General features: G+C 42.8%; 1 protein-coding gene across 1 annotated transcript in view; it reads right to left on the bottom strand.

The window, feature by feature from the left end:
- Window positions 1-16,970, bottom strand: part of CNTN1 (contactin 1) — a 150,886-nt gene extending 133,916 nt beyond the window's left edge. Inside the window, exon 1 of the mRNA XM_083399505.1 lies at window positions 16,705-16,970. The gene's annotated coding sequence lies outside the window, so the exon portion shown is untranslated. The remainder of the gene's footprint in view (window positions 1-16,704) is intronic.
- Between the last annotated feature and the right edge of the window lie 4,047 nt (window positions 16,971-21,017).

The following is a 21,017-nucleotide window of genomic DNA, read 5'->3' as shown; positions in this document are numbered from 1 at the left end:
AATTATATTTCTATTTTATAATTATACACATCAGAACCTGCAATGGTCAAAATTAAGAAAAAAACATTTGATTAGATCCAGAATACCTTTTCCTAGAAGCAGAAGAGTTCCTAACATTCATGAAAGAGACTGAGATCTGATGGAAGTTTCCACTGGTGGGAGGAAAGGAGATGGTCCCCACCAATGTTCCCCATCTCCACGGAACGTCTCACATTCTTCTGACATTTTCCATAAAGGAAATTCATTTTGTTATGCCCTAAGACAGCACCAATACATCGTAACCACTTAACATTTCACAACTGATACATAAGTGCATGCTTTCCAATTCTGCCTTCTCCATTCATTTTACGGTGGACCCTCTAGTTACGTACTGCTCTGGATACGTAACTTTCGGGTTATGAACATGGCAAACCTGGAAGTGTATACTTCCAGGTTTCGTCGCATGCGCAGAAGTGCTCTGCGCATTTCGCACATGCGCAGAAGTGCTCAATTGTGCCATGTCCATGCGCAGAATTGCCGCCTTTGCTTACAGACTTTTCGAGTTGCGGATGGACTCCCGGAGCAAATTAAATTCGTATCCGAAGGGTCCACTGTACTTGAATATTTCTATTTTAAAACTTCCATATACAGGGCTGCTTTCAGGTGTCTTCTAAAGGTTCCTTGACATCTGACAGGAGGAGGTTCCACAGAGCAGGCATGACTATCAAGAAGGAGCTCTGCCTGGTTCCCTGCAGTCTCATTTCTCTCAATGAGGGAACTGCCAGAAAGCCCTTGGAGCTGGAGAAAAGGCCGTCCTTTTAGCACAAGGATGACTTATGCAATGGGCCTTCCTCTGCTTTCCCTGCATGCTCCCAGGATCCCCACACAAAATGAGCTCCAGAGGAATCTCCAAAACAGATGGAGAGGTTGCAGGCGGAACATGAGCAGAGGGAAGGAAGAGGAAGTCCCACTGGACAGGTGGGAGTCCTTATGGTAATGGGACAACTTTGTTGTCTATTGGGCAAGTGATAAAGAACCTGTGGCCTCCACTGAACAGTTGATTTATCCATTGATTTTCACCAGCATGTTCATTTTATTTTCCTATAACCAGAATCTGATATGCAAGGCCCACAAGCAAATCTTTCAAGTATCAACAAAATTTCAGTACAATTTAATTCAGAAGTTCAAATGATTTAAAAGAATTTCAAAGAGAGACCCCATTGTGAAATTTCAAACTAGAACTTTTATTAGTTTTCCAATATACCCACAATAATAGCTGAATTATAACAATAACAATTCCCAAATTATACAATTATCAAAATGCCAATCAACTTCCAATTAATGCATTTTAGTTAAACTGGCTCCCTGCATGGTGGTTTGGGTGCATTTCCGATTTTGTATCACTGCGCTCCATAATCTTAATTAATGTTAGTTACATTTCAGGGATGAGGGTGGTGCTGTGGTCTAGGCCCCAGGCTCTGTGGTTTAGACCACAGCACCACCCGCGTCTCAGGCACCAAGTACACCAGGGCTAAAATGTATTGCCTTTCTCTCCAGCTTCCACAAGGGACAAGTTATTTCCTCTCTTCTTCTAGCCTGACCCAGTTCTTATATGCAGCCAGAGTCGAAAATGACAAGCAGGTTGAAGAAAAAGCTGAGGAGAATCCTAACCTCACTGAGGCTGATTGGAAAAGGAAGCTATAGCACTTCTCCCCTTATATTGTTCTCCTCTGTGTATCACGCCTCACAATGAGATGGTATCTAAATCACCTGGGCCACGTTTTTGGGGCTGAATAGAATCATGCTGCAAGCCCCCTGATTTTCATCCTGACATAAAGATCCCCTGGTGTGAGCAAGAACACCTGCCCTGATGTAAACAAGAGCACAGACATAGGTCATTATTTCAGGCATGCAAGAGAAAAGGGTAGATAAGAATTCAGTGCTAACAGAGTGACATGAGATAAGCAATTCGAAGATCCAACACTAAGATCCAAATCACTGTCAAGTTTTACCTTAACTTGTTAGACTAAACAGAACTACTCAAAATTAACTTCATGGAGATTTATGCTCAGAATGCCCAAAAGGTGTTTCTGCAAATAAACATACTTTAAAAATCCGATTGCTGGAAATTATGGGGATCAATTCCTAAGAGTGTGAAAACAACCTCAGGGCAAAATTTTTAACATACTGTACCATTCATTGGACAAATAGCAATTATGTAGCTTGAAGCAATTATGTGAAAAGGAAAGGTTTGTTTCCCTAAGTATTCACATTTTTGAACTGGGTTTTCTTAAAGCACCTCTCAGCTTTTAACAATGTAACTGCCTTTAAAAAATTTAATGTGTATCCCCCCAAAACTTTGGGAGTGATGAGTTATTTATGTTCACTTAAGTATAAAACAGCTTTTAAATAAGGCTTCTTGCTGCTAGGCAACAATGCCTGCTTGTAAAGTAGTGAGATTATGCAGCAGTCTTGCCACTTTCCTCAATTTATAAACAGAAAGCTGTTTAATTTATAAAATTAAAATAAGACACCCACATTTTCACAAAAACCTAACAGATAAAGTCCATTTAGGATTTACATAAATTTAAATGATTTTGTAGCCCTTCTGAATTCCATCTTTGTAAAAATATCAATTTGCTTTACTTTCCTAACATTATTATTCAAATATATTTCTCACAGCTAAAACAATCCACAGGCCAATCCCATCTTTTTGCATACAATTTAGCTGGATGATAGGTCCCAAATAAACTCACAAAACAAGTAAATATAATGAATTTATAAATATATTTGATAAAATTATGGAAATTTATTCACTGCCATATCCAGCTCTCCTGTAAATCATTTTTGCTTAGGGGTGCCATTGTATAAAATTGGCTTGTTCCTCTTATAGACTGCAAATGTAAAGGACTATGGACATTTGTTTTGTAAGAATTCTATAGAAATAAAAATGGCAAACCACATTATTATCAGCTTCTCTCTCATAAAATTCAATCATGCAAATATTTAATCAGGGACATGTGAGATTACACCATTACCATTTGACAGTATCAGCAACAGCCAATGATGCCCTCAGGTTCTGATACATATTGACTTTTCTATTACTTTAGTGGCAGATATATGCAAAGCAGGACATTAGGAAAAAAATGACCTACTTTTCAGATCTTATAGTCCCCACTTAGCCCTTCTAGTGATAACCTGGGATTTCTCTCTAGGGATAGATCACTGCCCAAACCAAAGTGCAGAAAAAGAAAACAAACACAATCCTCTCACTTTCAACACGATAAACTAAATTATAACCCTGTGAAAAGAACATTCATAGGCACACCACAGAGGACACCATCTGTCAAATACTGACTATTTAGATAGCATCTCAAAGAGAAATTAAATAAAAGATTACAGTATCCAATTCTGCAGCCCTTCATAACAAAGCAGAATCAACATTACAGAATGTTGATACTACAGATTATACTACAGATACAAATTACATCTACAGTCGCACCTTGGAAGTCAAACGGAATCCGTTCCAGAAGTCTGTTCGACTTCCAAAACATTCGGAAACCAAAGCGTGGCTTCTGATCGGCTGCAGGAAGCTCCTGCAGCCAACTGGAAGTCACAGAAGCCCCGTTGGGCATTCAGCTTCCAAAAATAGTTCGCAAACCAGAACACTCACTTCTGGATTTGCTGCATTCGGGAGCCAAAACGTTCGAGAACTAAGCAGTTCAAAAACCAAGGTGTGGCTGTATTTCCAGACTGCAAAAGTGAAGTAAGCCAATCTGGGGGAGGGACCACTGGTAAACCAAATTTTGGCTTACTGGGACAGTGCAAATGTGTAGGGTACTAGAGAGGAGCTTACACATTTGTGCAGCCCCATTAGCCATTGTTTTGCTTACTATGTCATGAGAACCAGGCCACTGAATTTGCTTTCACTTAAACATTCATTTGCTTCTTAACTCTGTTCCTGTGGGAAATCCCATCATTTCAGGCTTTTAAGTAGGCGCTGAAAACTTCCTTCCTTTCTTCTTGATGCTCTCTCATGATTTACAGATTTTAATTGAGCTGCTGAATTTTTCATGCTTTTATTTTAATATTATGGTTTTACTGGTCATTCACTTTAGAAAGTTCTATGTGTAAGGGAATCAAATGCTCCCTTTTCCTGAAAGGAAGCAGCACCTTTTTGCATAGCCCCCATGATGAGACCTTGCTCTTGCCATTTTCATACTAGAGATAATATAATTGTATCATCCAAATGACATATGCCGTAATTCAAGTTAGTAGAACCAAATGCAGCTTGTAAACAGATATAGATAACAAAGTTAAAGGAATTTAATCTCAGCTTTTCAAACTGGATAAGCAAGTCGCCAGTTATACTTCCTTTGCAACATAAGTTATAAACTTATAGGTAATATCAAATAGAGAATAGTTTGAAAAGAAAAAATGCAGTGTTGAACTTGATATAGTGGTCTAGTACAAAAGCAGAAAGGGGTAAATATGTTTATTGCATTTAATGTTGTGTAGATCAGGCATCTTCAGCCTTTTCAAATTCAGGGCCCACTTTTAACCCAAACATGCATTTGGGAACCCATTTCTTAACCCTTTACCATATAATAATAATAATAATAATAATAATAATAATAATAATAATTTATTATTTATACCCCACCCATCTGGCTGGGTTTCCCCAGCCACTCTGGGCAGCTTCCAACTGAATATTAAAAACAATACATATCTGCATGGTAGTAGTTCTCCTGTTGTGAACTACAGGATCAGGCTGTGACCCATCAACTGAAGACCAGTGGTCTAGATGATTAACCACTATGCTCTTAGCATTGTGCTGCCTCCTCTTCCAACCTGCAGAAACAGCTTGCTGGGTGGGGCAGATCTGCTGTACTAGCTTCCAGCAGATGGGTCACTGTTGCTTAGTGGGAGAGGCAGCAGGGAGGTTGATGTTGTGCAAATGCAACAGCAGGAGCACCAGACCTCCCCATCACCTTACCCCTCCCAGTAAGCAACAGCAACCCACCTGGCCAGTACACTATCATAGCTACTTCCTCCCACCTGGAAAGCCTCTTCTGCCAACCTGGCAACTTCCCCCACCTTTCAGTCTTTCCCACAAGGGGCTTTATGTAATAGCAACTCTCAAGCTGCATGATATATTTTGCCATTCATTCTTTATTTGCTGCTGCATATCAAGAGCACTGACAGCTCCAGGTTTTCTGGGGCCCTTAGGAAGGACTCTTTCAGTGGATTCACTTTCCAGAGTGGGCTTCTTCCTCTGAGCTCATTCATTTGTTCTATTCCTCTGAGCCCAGTCTGCACCACTGCCCAGAAAGAGCGGGCAAGATGAGCATAGGATGCTCTATTTCCATGATCTCAGAAAAAGTGTGAACAGCCAGAGGAAGAGGAGGAGAGGAAGAGGTGGCCTGCTAGACTGGGGACCTGGGCAAGTGCCTAACAATGACAATCCCTGACACCAACCCTGAACAAGAGAAAGTATTTTCAATCATTTCTTCTTTCAAAAACTACTTCTGAAAAGCTGCAGAGGCAACCACCCACTCCTCAGCTGGTGTGGATGAGCACATTAAGTACTATGGCCTTATGGCTGTTTATATCTTCCCTTCACCCTTTGGGGGGAAAAAGGACAAATTGATGCTTTTCCCAAAGAGGAAATACAACAAGAACTTGTCTCTCAAAGACAATATTGTAGTATGAGGCAAGGGAGTAATTTCCTTACCCGAATCCTCTGCCAATTCCCAAGTAGCATTACTTACAAGTCTTACTTTTTTGGGCATTTGAAGAGGAAGCACCTGCCAATTTCTACTGGGTAAATAAAAACAGCACAGAAATGCAGCTTTGTATAGGAAACTCAAATTATGGGAAACAGTTTTGAAGAACAGCAAAAAAAAAAGCAAAATCAACCAACCCTCTTAAAAAATCACATGGGCATATATACGATATTTACTGCAGAATATTGCCCTAATAGCTACAAAGAAACAATGATCTAAAAAAGGATCCAAAATTAAATCTGTCTTTACCATTGGTAGTTAATAACTCATTCACATTGAAAATTCATATTTAGCTACGACTATATGTTAGCAGAAATTAGTCCGAGTGGGGTTTTGTTTTGTTTTGTAAACCAACATTTATTTGTACTTTTCGGCAAATTTATAGTTGTCTCCAGCTTAGATAGACAGTTGCTGCTTTGCTTAGATAGCTTCAACCACTCTGATTAATATAAGAATTGACTCCAGATCATGTCCTCTATCACAGTTAGGCTGAGGAAATTAAGGCAAAATATTCCTCCTGCTCTCCTCTGCCGTACACTGTACTATACTATACTATACTATACTATACACTAGTGGGAAGCTTGTGGCCCTCCAGATGTCGTTGGACCACAACTCCCATTTTTCCCTTATTGTGAGCTTCCCACAAACACCTGGTCACTTTGTGGATGCTCAGTTAGTTGCTCCTTTAGCATCTTCTTCCAGCAAGGCTCTTATTATTTTCTGTGGGAATGTTGTGGGTAGTAGGAGATGATATATTGATTAAATATTATCCTTCCTCACTCACGCTAGTGAGTCAGAAGCAGAGTACATACCCCAATATATTGCAGGAAGCTAGTTAGTAGATTTGTTTGAATCTACTTAAGCAATCCAGTCTGGCTTGTCCAGATTGGGTTTTGTTCCTGGTAAATCCCCTTTGTTCCCTCTTAAAAAGAATAAAGACACAACAGTCTTATTTAAAAGTAATAAAAAGTTTACTTACATTCAGTTCACAGTAGGTTCCCCGAAGGCAGACTTTAGCTTGTAGTTACAGAATAGAGTCTGAGTTCATCCCATATGGGGATTGAGCCCATGTGCTGCTTGCTGAGAGCCAGCAGACAGCAAAAGCATCGAGATCAAGAGTCAAAGTGGAAGATGGCTGCGTAATTGGCCCTTTTACAGGGTCTCACAGGGTCACACCCATCTACCTGATCATATGCAGGGGGAGGATGCTCCAGACCAGGTGTGACAGGAAGTCCTCCTGGCTGGAGTAGCATCCCCCTTTGTGCCCACTCTGGGCAAACAGGAAGTGTTGTACTTGACTGCTTATGTTACATCCCACATTTTCCAGCCAGCAGGGCCAATGAAATTGTTTTCATAGGCAATCTATGAAAGTGTTACCATGAACATTGAAGTTGTTACTTAAATCCTTCACTTAAATCCTCTCCTGGTAGGGCAAACAGCAATCTGAAGAGCTGTTGCCTGAACATGTGTTCAGAAATGTGTTCTAGCACATTTTATTTAATTGTTATTATTATCATTATTTTGGATGGCACTTGTGGGATACAATCCTAAGTATAATTACAATGACGCACATCCCTCTGATGGTCCATGTAAGCATGTTCATGACTGGGCAATTAATGTCTAAAGGAATGGCCAGACACTAATATTCTCTAAATGCTACCAATGAGAAATTTGAAAACCAACATTCCTAAGAGCTTTGGAAGCTAAATTCCCAAGCTTTAAGTGCAAGAAAATAGCCACGAGTCCAGCCTTCACTAACCTTGTACAGATATGCTGATTGTGCCTGATAAGAGTTGCATTCAAAAACCTCTGAAGGATATATTGACTATGGACCTAATGTTAACTCTCCATCTCTCATCTTTATGTTGCAACTGCCTGCCTAATTTACTTTCAGGTGGATTTGAGGTGATAAAGGCAAGGTTGTAGAAGCTCCCAAGTTCCTCCAATCTGCTCCTAGACTCTAAAACCTAAAACAACCATCATGTGCAAAACTCTTTAAAACTGTTCACAAACCCTGTTCTTATCCTGACTTACCATTTTGTTCGAAGGGTGTGAAAAAAGGGAATAATTATCCAGCTGTGCACACTTAATGCTGATGTAATTCTAAATGGTAAATTGCAGCAACTCAGAACAGCAAACTACACTGACATTGGAGGCTTCTGTAGCAAGATTCATCAAGAGAAAACCTGTCAAGGAATAGAGCTCATCACTTCCTTTGAATTCTTCAATATAATATGCCAACACAGTACAGGTTTGTATAGATCAACCACACTTAAGGAACAGGGTCAGCTGCTTGCAAAATTCCCAAGAACATTTGACAATGCGAGAGTATGAATGGAATTGAAACAGCTGTGCTGGATCACAAACCCCGGGCTGTTTCAGTTACAAACCTTTCTTTATGCTTTTAAACGTGTGCAGTATTCAGAGAAATGTGTAATATGTCCTCATTTCAAGTAGTATGCTTCAATCACATTCAGTTTGCCTTTTGCTCTACCCCAGTCTTATAATGAAGTACAGATCAGTCTCTCCATTTCTGTTGCTTTGCTTATCACAATAATAAGGTTTTGAAAAGGAAAACATATATATTATAAAGCAGAAACATTATAATAGGTTCGGTTTGGACTTCTGAAAGAGAAAAAATACCCTTAAAATCAGCTCATCCTTAAAAATGCAGATATGTATACATATTTACTCCTCACCATTAAAAATGCAGAGATCTAGACCAGCCGTGGGGCCAGTCCACCGTCCCTCAGACCATGTGGTGGGCCGGACTATATTTTGAAAAATAAATAAATGAACGAATTCCTATGCCCCACAAATAACCCAGAGATGCGTTTTAAATAAAAGCACACATTCTACTCATTTAAAAGCATGCTGACTCCTGGACCATCCGTGGGCCAGATTGAGAAGGCGATTGGGCCGCATCTGGCCCCCGGGCCTTAGGTTGCCTGCCCCTGATCTAAACACATTGCTGAGTTCAGTGGCACTTACTCCCTAGTAAGTGTGTTTAGGATTACAACCTTAATGACCAGTTTCTTCTAAAGGCTACTCATTATGCAAATTCAATAAAACTCCCCTGACATATGCTGCAATTTATAAGTCTAACTCAGTGTGTCCTTTATACAATTAGGAGCAGCTCACTACTATAGTTGCAAACATTTCTAATCTCTTATGGAATGTCATAATCTAGGGTTGCCATATTTCAAAAAGTGAAAATCTGGACACACACAAAAAAGACATTTTTGAGCTATTTTTAAAAGAAAATTCACCAAAATCTAAAGTTCTGACATGGGTTGCCATATGTCCTGATCCTCCTGGACATTCCAATGATTTCCGCCCGGACACTGTTTCCGACAGCCAAATCCCGGCTATGTCCAGGAAATTCCAGGTGTGTGGCAACCCTACATAATCTTCCACAGGAAGTTCATTGAAGGGAAAGAAAGATTGCAAGATTGCTAGATGGTCAACTGGCCTACCAGTTTCTAGATTGGTAACTGTATTATTCAGGTGCAACAATTGGTATACAGTGGTACCTCGGTTTACAAACGTAATCCATTCCGGAAGTCCGTTAAACCAAAACCGTTCTTAAACCGAGGTGCGCTTTCCCTAATGAGACCTCCCGCTGCTGGTGCCCTTCCACCGTTCGGATTCCATTCTTAGACCAAGGTAAAGTTCTCAAACCAGGACACTATTTCCGGTTTTGTGGAGTTTGTAAACCCAATTGTTCTTAAGCCAGACTGTTCTTAAACTGAGGTACCACTGTATTGTGATACCTTATACTTTTAAGTTCACAGCAAGCCCCTTAAAGGCAGTGGCACTCACCCTGGTGCTGAAAGGGAGCACTACATGCAAAGAGACAATTGGGAGTTCACTTTGAGCTCTGGGATGTAGCTGCCTCCATACCTGCTGTAACTCACAGGCTAAGCTTTCACACCTTGCAGATAAATATTATATAACTTACTACTGCACCAGATCAAACAACAGCTGCAGACACACCTACAGATTCTGTTCATAAAAATTGGCTGTTCTACAGACATCCTACTTAGTTACTGTGAAGTTTTAAATTGCCAAGTGGCTAGACAAAAGCTATCGCATCCTCTTCCTGTGTCTTAAATATATATATATTTGATATGCAGAAATTGGCATAGACCTCTTTACAGCAGAGTGATAAACGGGGCCAGCCCAAGTCATTTTCACACCTGAGACAAACCACAGAAAGGTGCCTTTCCCCATCAGAGGAGGAAGGAGTCAGTGAAGATCTACATCAGGAACAAGGTGAAAGGGGGGTAAAATCAACCTTACCTGATGGTTAGAGTGGGAATCGAAGACCATAAAGGGAGATTTGCCTAATAGCTATCTTAGGAAGCAGACTAATATGCTTTATTTTCCAAAGCATTCGTTTATTAAAATTATATGCTGATTTTGTGGTGTATAATAATAATAATAATAATAATAATAATAATAATAATAATAATAATAATAATTTATTTGTACCCCGCCCATCTGGCTGGGTTTCCCCAGCCACTCTGGGCGGCTTCCAACAAAGATGAAAAATACACTAAAATGTCACATATTAAAAACTTCCCTGAACAGGGCTGCCTTCAGATGTCTTCTGAATGTCAGGTAGTTGTTTATTGCTTTGACATCTGATGGGAGGGCATTCCAAAGGGCGGGCGCCACTACCGAGAAGGCCCTCTGCCTGGTTCCCTGTAACTTGGCCTCTCGCAGTGAGGGAACCGCCAGAAGGCCCTCAGAGCTGGACCTCAGTGTCTGGGCAGAACGATGGGGGAGAAGATGCTCCTTCAGATATACTGGACCAAGGCCGTTTAGGGCTTTAAAGGTCAGCACCAACACTTTGAATTGTGCTCGGAAACGTAATATTGCCTTGGTCTTAATATATTTGTTTTATTTTTATTTATTTTTGAAGGGCAGAATATAAACTTTAAAAATAAAACCAGCCAAGGTTAAATAAAAATAAAGATGGAATGAAAGAGATTTGGCAAGAGGGCTCATACTATGACATGATGCAGCTGTATCACACAAACAAAATATATCTGATATAGTTCTTAATTAATTGCAGAAAATAATGACAGTTTCAGAAGTAACCAGGACTGGAATACATAGGAACTATACATAAGAATACATTAACTGTATTTACAGGAAAGAGGGTGGAGTTATATATCAACATCACAATTTGTGGTGAAGAAATAAAATCTGTTAGTGCAAGCAGAGATTATTTATTTAAGAGAAAAATGGCTCTAGTATCAGCAGCTCATTCAAAGTAAGTGCAAGAAGTAATGGCTCTGAGATGTCTATTTATAACTATTAAAAATGGAAAACCCAAGGAATTCCCTTGAAAGCTGTGGCAACAAAGCATTACATTAATGGAACTGCATACACTAAATTAAAGCCATAAAATCTTCTACTCCTGTCTCAACTGGGAATATGAAAGAAGAATATTTTTGAAAAATACCAGAACCCATTTGGTTTGTGGTGTGGGAAACCTAGTGGATCCCACCTTCTCTGCAAAACAAGTTTAAGTCATCATAGTGAGATGATGCTAAAGGCGATATCCAATTTAGGGGTTTATGGCTCATGCCCTGTGCTTCGCTAGGTCACTGTACTTGTTGTTGCATCAAGATTTCAACTTCTCTAAACCTCAACAATATCCCCTTAGGCTTCAGCACTGAACTCCTTTAAATCTTGGAACCTTCCAAAATATCTAAGAGTCATTGGCTGTATGACTGAACACTTAAAACCCAAACTAGGTGGATCTTTTATTATCTGTTAATATCATGGGACTTTACAAAGGCAAATCCTTTTCACGCTTCTCTTCTTCCTGCCCCCAGTTCATCTGGACATCATAGCAAAACTAAGAACTTATTCTCCAAGCAGGTGACCTCTTAAGAATGATGTTCAGGGGGCCTAGCTATAAGATATTCAATGCTGATAACCCCTGAAGAAGTATGATAAAGTGGGGTCTAAAGAGGGGCCTAGATTTAAATCTTACCAGATGTCCTTTTGGCATGTCCCATCCTATACTATCTCACAAAGCAGCTATAAGGGTAAAAACTTGGAGAAACTAATGTACGTTGTTCCGAGCGCAAGATACAAATGCAAAAGACAGAATGGGTTTTGTGGGAAGTTGCCTCTGAAACCATCTATCCCAGATAGGTTGTCATATGAGCAGAGAAGACACAGACTGAGATGCCACTCATTCCAAAATGTACAGAAGTAATACCCAAGCAGTTATAGTAGTGTGCTCAGGAGAACCAACTCTCCCTCTAATCTCATTACAATCAAATCATGGTGCTGTGTGTGGGGTAGACTTCTGCTAGTGGGCCAAAAGTTACATGCAAAAACCACACTCTTGTATTCAGTGTTAATTAACACAAACAGAAAAAGTATAACACCTTAATTCCACATGGTCAATCATGAACTCCTGGACCAACGTGGGGATCCAGGCCACAGTCCTTCAATGGCTGCGCTTGGTTCTCTCTGGTCGGGGACAGAGGGTGGCGCTTGGGGGGGAATTGTCATCGCACCACTCCTTGGTGTGTGGAGTGCCTCAGGGTGCAATACTCTCCCCAATGCTTTTTAACATCTTTATGTGCCCCCTCACCCAGCTTGTTTTGGGCTGGGTTGCCATCAGTATGCCGATGACACCCAACTCTATCTGTTGATGGCTGACCATCCTGACTCAGCCCCAGACACACTGACCAGATGTTTGGAAGCTGTGGCTGGATGGTTACGTGGAAGCCGGTTGAAGTTAAATCCTTCGAAGACAGAGGTCCTCTGGCTGGGATGGGACGATATGGGATTGGGGGGGGCAACTCCCATCTCTTGCAGGGGTGCAATTAGTGCCAGCACCGTCCGTTAAGAGTTTGGGTGTAATCTTCGATACCTCCCTCTCTATGGAGGCGCAGATTACAGCTATAACAAAGGCGGCATTTTTTCATCTCCGCCAAGCTAAGCAGTTGGCCCCTTATCTCTCTCCCCCTGACCTAGCCACTGTGATCCACGCAACGGTCACCTCCAGACTGGATTATTGTAACTCGCTCTACGTGGGGTTGCCCTTGAGACTGACCCAGAAACTCCAGCGGGTGCAGAATGCCGCGGCAAGACTCCTTATGGGGTCTTCGCTGCGAGATCACATTCATCCGGTACTATACCAGCTGCATTGGCTCCCGGTGGAGCACAGGATCAGGTTTAAGGTGCTGGTTTTAACCTTTAAAGCCCTATACGGCCTAGGACCCTCGTACCTACGGGACCGCCTCTCCTGGTATGCCCCACAGAGGAACCTACGGTCTGCAAATAAAAACATCCTGAAGGTCCCAGGCCTCTGAGAGGTTAGGATGGCCTCAACTAGAGCCAGGGCTTTCTCGGCTGCGGCTCCAATCTGGTGGAACACAAGAGACTAGGCCCTGCGAGACCTGACATCTTTCCGCAGGGCCTGCAAGACAGAGTTGTTCCATCAGGCTTTTGGTCAGGGCGCAGCCTGACTCCCTCCTCTGGCAACCTGCACAGAATTTTGCTTAACGGTTGCCATTAATTTGATTTTAATTAATTTTTATAATGAAATGTTTTTAGAATGTTGGATTATTTGATTGTTGTTAGCCGCCCTGAGCCCGGCTTCGGCTGGGGAGGGCGGGATATAAATAAAATTTATTATTATTATTATTATTATTATTATTATTAAAATCAGTTATGGTTAGACTCCCACCCCCAGTTTGCGTATCTGCTTGCATTGGAAGTGTGGAAGACAACTGCCATTCAGCTTCCATGCTTGCGAGTATACCAAGATGACTAAAAAAAATTAGTTAACTTTCATTAAGCTATCATAGGTATGGCTCCTTGGAATGTTGGGTAAAGTATGTGGGCTTTTCTTTATGCTCAGGATCTATTTGCCATTTCATCCCTTTCTGCCCACTCAGATAGCTGACTAGTAAGGCCACCTTCTTTTCAACCAGAAGTTACAGTATTATTGACTTGTGCATAACCTTGCTTGTCCCTGTTCTGTACCTGGAGAACGCTACAGTCTTGATTATACAGATGGGTGGGGGTTAAAGGAAGGGGTGCATTCATTCATTTAATTTCTATCCCATCTTTCCTCCAAGGAGTTCAAGGTGGCACACATGGTTTCCCCTCCCCATTTTATCTTCACAACAACCTTATGAGGTAGGTTGGGCTAATGGAAAGTGACTTGTTGATGGCCACCCAACGAGCTTCACGGCCGAGTGGGGCTTTGAATCCTAGTCTTTCAGGCCCTAGTCAAACACTCTAACCACTACACCTCACTGGCTGTCTTCATGAATGATCCTTCCTTATGGCTCTATGAGCTCATCCAATATAATGAATCCAAGGTGATCACTGTTACCTAACTTATTGGCAATTGCATAAATGGTCAAGATATGTAGGATTACATTTTCAATGTTTGCTCATTTATGGGATTCGTGTGTGTGCATTTTTTCTAGCTTGGATCTGAACATGTTCTGTTTACAGGGCTTCCAAGTTGCAGGACATATTATGGAGAAAATCAGAGAATTTCAAATAAACATCCAAAATGGGGTTTCCTTTTTTTGAAGAAATTGAACCTCCCCCCCCCCAATAAAAATTACTTGCATAATCCTGCTGAAAAAGGATTCCCTTCATTTTTTAAAAATGGCATTTCATTTAATTATTTGCTGCATTTATATTCCAGATTCCTGTCAAAGCAGTTTACAATTTTAAAACACCCAAACAAACGAATGGTATAAAATGCAGAAGAGGTCCCCGTGGGTGGACTGATGGTGGGAGGGAATCCCTGACCCAGGATTCCTTACTTCTTCCTTCTCTCAGGGCACACAAAAACCTTAAACAGCCCTGGAGAAGATTGGGTTTTCTGAGGTCAGAACTGTATGTAGAAGACAGAACATAGGGATTCCAGAGGAGAAAGGCAAAGAAAAACACATTGGCAACCAGCAGAAGAAGGCCCAAGTAAAGGACTCTGGATGTCTTAGTGCCTTCATATGAAAACAGCAAGCTCTTGTGTGGCATAGTGTTTCCCCCTCTGTCATTATAGCTCTAAGGTCATCATTTACTGCTTCCAACTCTTAACAGCCCATAGTCTTGACTGGAGATGAAAACAGTAATTTGGAATGGTTTTATACCGAAGCCATTCAAGCTCGTTTCTACGTATCGCACTAGTATTTAGTATGAGTGTGGTGCAGCTGAAATTCAGCAGTAGCTGATTCTGGAAGCAATGTCTCTGTTCTCTCCAGCAGGTGTTACTATAATCAAGGTGAATTGCAACATATACACTGCAACGTTTGCACTCACTGGCAATTTTTAAAAGAGTAACATTAAAAGGGGGGGGGGGAGGATAAACTTCATCCAAATGCAAATTGCAAATTATGTAAGACATATAAAACGCTGGACCAAAAAAAAAAGGGGGGGGGATAGAGACCAAACCTGCCTTCTGGAATGCAAACAGCCTCTACACAAGATGCCTGCAGAACCACCACAGCAGTACCAAAATGGATGTGCGAATTACATTAATGCTGCATTATTCATTTATATACCAGAGGATATCATAGGCATTAAAGAGAACAGCATTCCTTGTATTAGGCTCCTTCAACTCAACTATTTCTGTGTCAGCCCAGGCCAATTTTATGTAACAGGGTTTTAAAAAATAAAGTTTATGTTGAATTCTATGACCCAGTTCCTGCTTTGTATATGCGACTCCTTTAAGGTTGAAATGTTAACAGCAGCAATGAGTATGTGTTGAAGATTCCCTTCAGGGATGGTAGCAATAACAATTCGAACAGCCCATTTCATCTGCCTTGCCACTCATTTTACCAATTTCTGTAATATGCCTTTCATTGTATCCTCTAACACTGGTTAACGAACCCTTCCATACCAACCTGCCTCCTATCAAACAAATATTGTCCCAATGGATCATTTCCTTACAGGGGTGAAAATCCTAAGCGAGTTTCCTGCTGGGTCTCCCCAGTAAACACTCCCCTGAGTTCAGACCTAGTAAATTAACAACTAATTAGGAATGCTTGTGTGAACATCACCCCCCCACCACACACACACTGAAAATGTCACCCCTGGGCGACATGGATCTTTTACGAGACCCAGCTTAAAGGATCTCCTCTCTCTTTTCTCCTTGGTGTTTTCCTGTCTGCAGCAGCAGATCTCCACAAGGTGCTCCTAAAAGCTGTGGCGCAATTGAGAAAACGGGAAAGCTCAGAAAGAAAGAAATAAAAACCATTCCTGCCATCTGCACCGGCAACATGGATTTGTTTTTCCCCCATCATCACAGCCCGTGCAAAAAAGGAAAAAGAAGCAGCAGCCAAATGCGCTACACCACTGAAGTGGCTGGAACAGGGAGGGTGGAATTGAAAGGTGAGAATCGCCTCTCTTTAACTTCTGATATTCCAAGACGGTGGGGTGGGAAGCGCAGGGGGTGGGGTGGGAGATGCATTGGGGAAAGCAAGAGAAAATATATTGGCCAACTACACTGGATGAGGCAGCGTCTCAGAGCAACGTCTTTCTCCCACCCCAAACCGGCTGCGTCCTTCCAGCCAAGCTAATTGCTTTGGGTATTGCAGTGCTGCTGCTAAATCGAGCGGGCTGCTTGGGCTGCGGAGCTTTCCAGAGGAAACTTGCCTCATCCTTCTGTTGCGCGCGCGGCGGCGGCGGCGGCAACTCGGCCAGGTTCTGCCTCCCCACAAGACAGGCTCTACGAGGGCGACTGAAAACGACCCATAAACCTGGGACAGCTCCTTCCTCAGAGCGACACTCCCTCAGAAAAGCTCGCGGCGGCAGCCCCCCCCCCAATCTATCCAGCCCTCCCCCCTCACTCCACTCGCCACCCCAGGGGTGGATTTAAACATCCAACCCAGCTCTTCGAAATCTCCCTCGGTGCGGATAACAATAAGAAGCCAAGTCCTACCTGTGCGCTGCTGAGGGAAAAACGCGCGCGAGGTGCGGCGGGCGGGAGGGCGCTGCGCAGCTGGAGGCTTCCCGCGTTCAGCCGCAAGCACCTGGGAGCGCCCTGCCCTGCTTGGCTTGGCTTGGCTTGGCTTGGCTGCCTTGCCCCCTGCGCGCGCGCCCACCCTCCCTCCCTTCTCCTCAGCGAAGTCCACCCCCAAAAAAACGCCTTGACAGTTGCCCGCCTTTGCCTGAGGGGGCTGTGGGCGAACCGAGCTGATTGGGGCAAGAGCGGGAGGGGGGCCGGGGGGCGGTGGCGGAGCGCGAGAGTGCCGGGCAGCGATTGGTCGCGGGTGATGTCACTCTCGAGCCTGGCAACGAGGGAAACGTTGCTGGGTCAGGGAAGGGCTTCGTCGGGTTGGGAAAGCGGCGGCAGCCTCACAGCTGCAAAGGAGCCGCGGGCGCGGAAGCAGGCGTGTGGTGGCGGCGGCCGGAGAGGGGGGGGGGACACTCCGCGGCGACACCCCGGAGAACGACGAGGCGAGGCAAGCGGCGCGCTCGGCAGCGCCCACCCGCCCATCTATTCGCGGTGACACATTACTGCAGGTGCAAAGGCGGCGCGCGGCAGCCTTGGCTCCGCCTCCCTGGCGCGGGCACAGACCCCTCGCACATGCCCAGTGCCAAATTGAAGCGCGACTGAAGCTCCTGCCCTACCCGGAGTTCCCTTGGCGCTCTCGCCTGCGCCAGTAGCTTCTAAGGATAAGGGCGAAAGGATGCTGCTGTCCGTGCAGGTGCTGCTGAGAGATTTTGAAACGATGGTCCAGGGAGTGATGCTCAGCGGAGCAGAAGATTTAGCAGCGGGATAACGAAGAAGGGTTGGTTATGTGGGGTGGGTGGGGGGAAGGCTTCAGGAGGTGAGAGCAGGGCCAGGCAAATGAGGATGCCCAGAGGAGACAAGGAGGCAAGTGTGGGTGAGTGGGAGTTAACCTGGCATATCATTATGCAACCACTCGGGAAAATTCCACAGTCTGCAGGAAAGTCAGGTCCCTCCCCATTCCCAACACACCCTACCCCTTCTAAGGAGAGGATTCCATGAGCCTGGGCAAAAATATATCAGCATCAAGGCATTCCAGAATCTCTTCTCTTCCAGAGAAATATATGCCCCTAGTGGCACACACACACACACAATACTAAATGCACATTTAGCATACAGGGGCGATTAAAAATAAATAAATGCAAACCCACATTTAATTTGTGCTTTGCCCCACATTTGCGATCTGTAAGCTCCACTGACACCCAAACCAGTTAATTTTCTCTCAACCTTATAAGGATTCAGAACCAGACCTCTTTTAATCGTATCTAATTTGTACATTTTCATAACGTGGATATTAAGTGTGGTTTTCTTTCTCCGTTTAGAAGTGGTTGATTTCAACAGAAAGACAAAGGGCAGTAGTAACAACAGCAACATATAGGTTCAGATTCCATAGCTACCCTGTGGCAAGAGGGCTCTCCTCCCACATCCTAGAGCAGGGATGGAGAACCCTGTGGCCCTCCAGATATTGTTCGGACTCCAGCTCCCACAATTCTGGACTCTGACCATTGGCAATGCTGGTTGGGGCTGATGGGAGATGGAGTTCAGCAAAATCTGGTAGATTAACCACTCCATCCTAGAGAAACATAGGTAGTAGGACTGCATACTTCTAATTATTTTGGAAATTTAGGGCTCACCTGTATTGTCTGACCCATTAAAACATTTATCTATATCAAATATGGTTGTGCCAAGGTATAAAATAAACACAGTTAGTTCATTCCTTGTACACAAGTTCTATACTCAGTCTCTAGTTACCACAAAGAAATGTCACAGATTCTCTGACTTGGATTCCAGTCCAAACCTTTTAAATATCAGAATGAGCCAGACATGCAAGGTTCACTTTTTGCATTCACTCCCTGAATCCAGTCATTGCACTGCCATAGAAGTATATCTGGTGCTTGGGAGTGGTGACAAAAATATATCCAGGGATCTGGCTTATTATTTAATATTTGAGAATAGTACATAGCCATTACTTTTGTTGTTGTTGTTGTTGTTTGCAAACTTCAGCATACTTCTAGCTTGCACATCCAAAAATTTTGTCCTCCAGATTTTGGCTGTCTCTTGCAAGCCTACTGATTCAGAATGTAGAGACTTCACACATATTCACATTCACCGTACATTCACTTATTCTGTGTTCTCTCTCAAGAAGGGACTTCTGGGGAGGGAGGAGGCTGTTCTTCGCTCTTGGTATCCCTTCCTAATATTTCTTTTATTTGTAACTTTTTTGCAGTCTTAAGAACATAAGAACCACCTTCTGGATCAGGATAATGGCCCATCTAGTCCAGCATCTTGTTCTCATAGTGGCTAACCAGATGCCTATAGGAAGTTCATAAGCAGGACCTGAGCAAAAGAGCACTATCCCCACTTGTGATTCCTAGCAATTGGCATTTAGAGACATGTCGCCTCTGACAGTGGAGACAGCGCAGCCATTGTGGCCAGTCTTCCCTTCCTGACCTATTCCGCACCATCCAATTCCATTACTGAGTCATTCCATCGACTTTACCCGACTTAAAACACTCCTACATCTCCCACCATATGAATGGATGCTATGGATTTCACACAGTGCAATAATCCAAATGTGACCTCAATCCCTTTCATTGACTAGGTTCTTGAATCTGTATTATAAGCTATGTGCCACTTAGAAGCATAACTTGCATAGGCAAAACCAAATTTGATTCCAAATTCCCCAAAGAAAATGTAACCAAACTGTTTGCAAAAAACGAATCGATACTTTTTCATATCCGCAGAATTTGATTGTGCCACAAACCCCCAACTTCAATTAAATTACCAAATCATGAAGCAAGCGACAAGCAAACCCCAAACTGAAATGGTGCCAAGAAATGACCAAACCGCCTTTCACAAATGTGCTTGTAGTAGAATCTTTTGTCCTATTTTATTGCTTTGTAAATGGGAAAGCTATCACTGAATTTTTGCCAAACCATTTACCCTTTCTGATTTGTAGTAAGAGGAGTTTTTTTTAATAGCCAGTGACTTCTGTAAGCCTTGTGCACATCTATGTAAATTTCTCTGTGGAAGTGCAGCCCTGAAGCACAGATGTAACTTATTGATTGTGAATGTGCCAACTAATGTGTGGAGATATGCAAGTGTGGAAGTTTATTCTGCAGCAAAATGTTCGTTGTGGGCATGCATGTTATAGGCAAAGAGAAGGTGGAAAATAATGGGTGTGTACTTTCACAGAAGCACCAAAGCATAGCACACACAAAAATGCTCCCTCGGCTGGTTTTTTAGATGAAAACTTTATGGTAGGCGTTTTCTGAAAGGGTGCCTCCTGTTTTCCCCTTCAAATATTCCAGGAAAGTGGTCACTTTCTGTAGACTGTGTCATACCTAAGCCAATATAATATAATACTGTATAATTAATATAATATTATAGAATGTGGAACATTTTCTGTGAATGTTCTGCAGTCGGAAGATTTCATTGCCAGGACTTAAGATGGCTGACACAAATATTATAAAGCTGGTATCTCCCCCCTCCTTTTTTTTGCTATCACTTGTGTGACAGTGACTTTCTCTGCACTGCGTACTATCATGCCTCCCTCCCAATCTGTTAGCATAACCCAAACAGTTTCTCTGTCTCTTCAGAATGAGGACTAGTTCGAGAAGCACAAAAGGCACACAAGCAGGCAACACACAGAGCATTGTGTGCTCAGAATAATGATCTGCCATTTACAATATACGTCATGCCCACACTGCACTCCAGCTATTTCTGCAGAGATCGCTGTAATTCTATAGACAATTATGGACAGAGACCACATGCCACCCTCATGCATATTTTAGAGTGCACTTACTTGTCTGCTAGGAAGGATCCTGAAAGGAGTAGATATGGTCCACTGAGAGGCGAGTCCAGCATAGGGAACATGTGGATCTGTCTATCCAGCACTAGCTGGAGGACAGCAGCTCAAAGCAGTAACCTTTTTACACATCCTATAGCAAATCTATTCACATGCTCCACTCCACATGAGATGGGAATGGGGGTCATATGCTTCTCCTCCCTTTTTTACTGGAAAAAAAAACAGAGACACAAGCCAGCAGTTGCTTTATTCATGCCACACAATCACTGCAATCTTCCAGAGGATTAATAAGATTAGAAGCCCCTATTGTTTCGCTAATGGTTGTTTATTTGAAAGGGGGACTTTGCTTGTAAACAGGGAGACAGAGCCATGTGTTACTCTTCCTCCTTGGGTTACCTCAAAGCATAGCTCAAGGCGAAATAGCAGGCAGTCA

This window comes from Podarcis tiliguerta, assembly GCF_965153285.1.
Source record: "Podarcis tiliguerta genome assembly, chromosome: 10".
NCBI lineage: Eukaryota > Metazoa > Chordata > Lepidosauria > Squamata > Lacertidae > Podarcis > Podarcis tiliguerta.
This window is presented reverse-complemented; position numbering and strand designations above follow the sequence as displayed.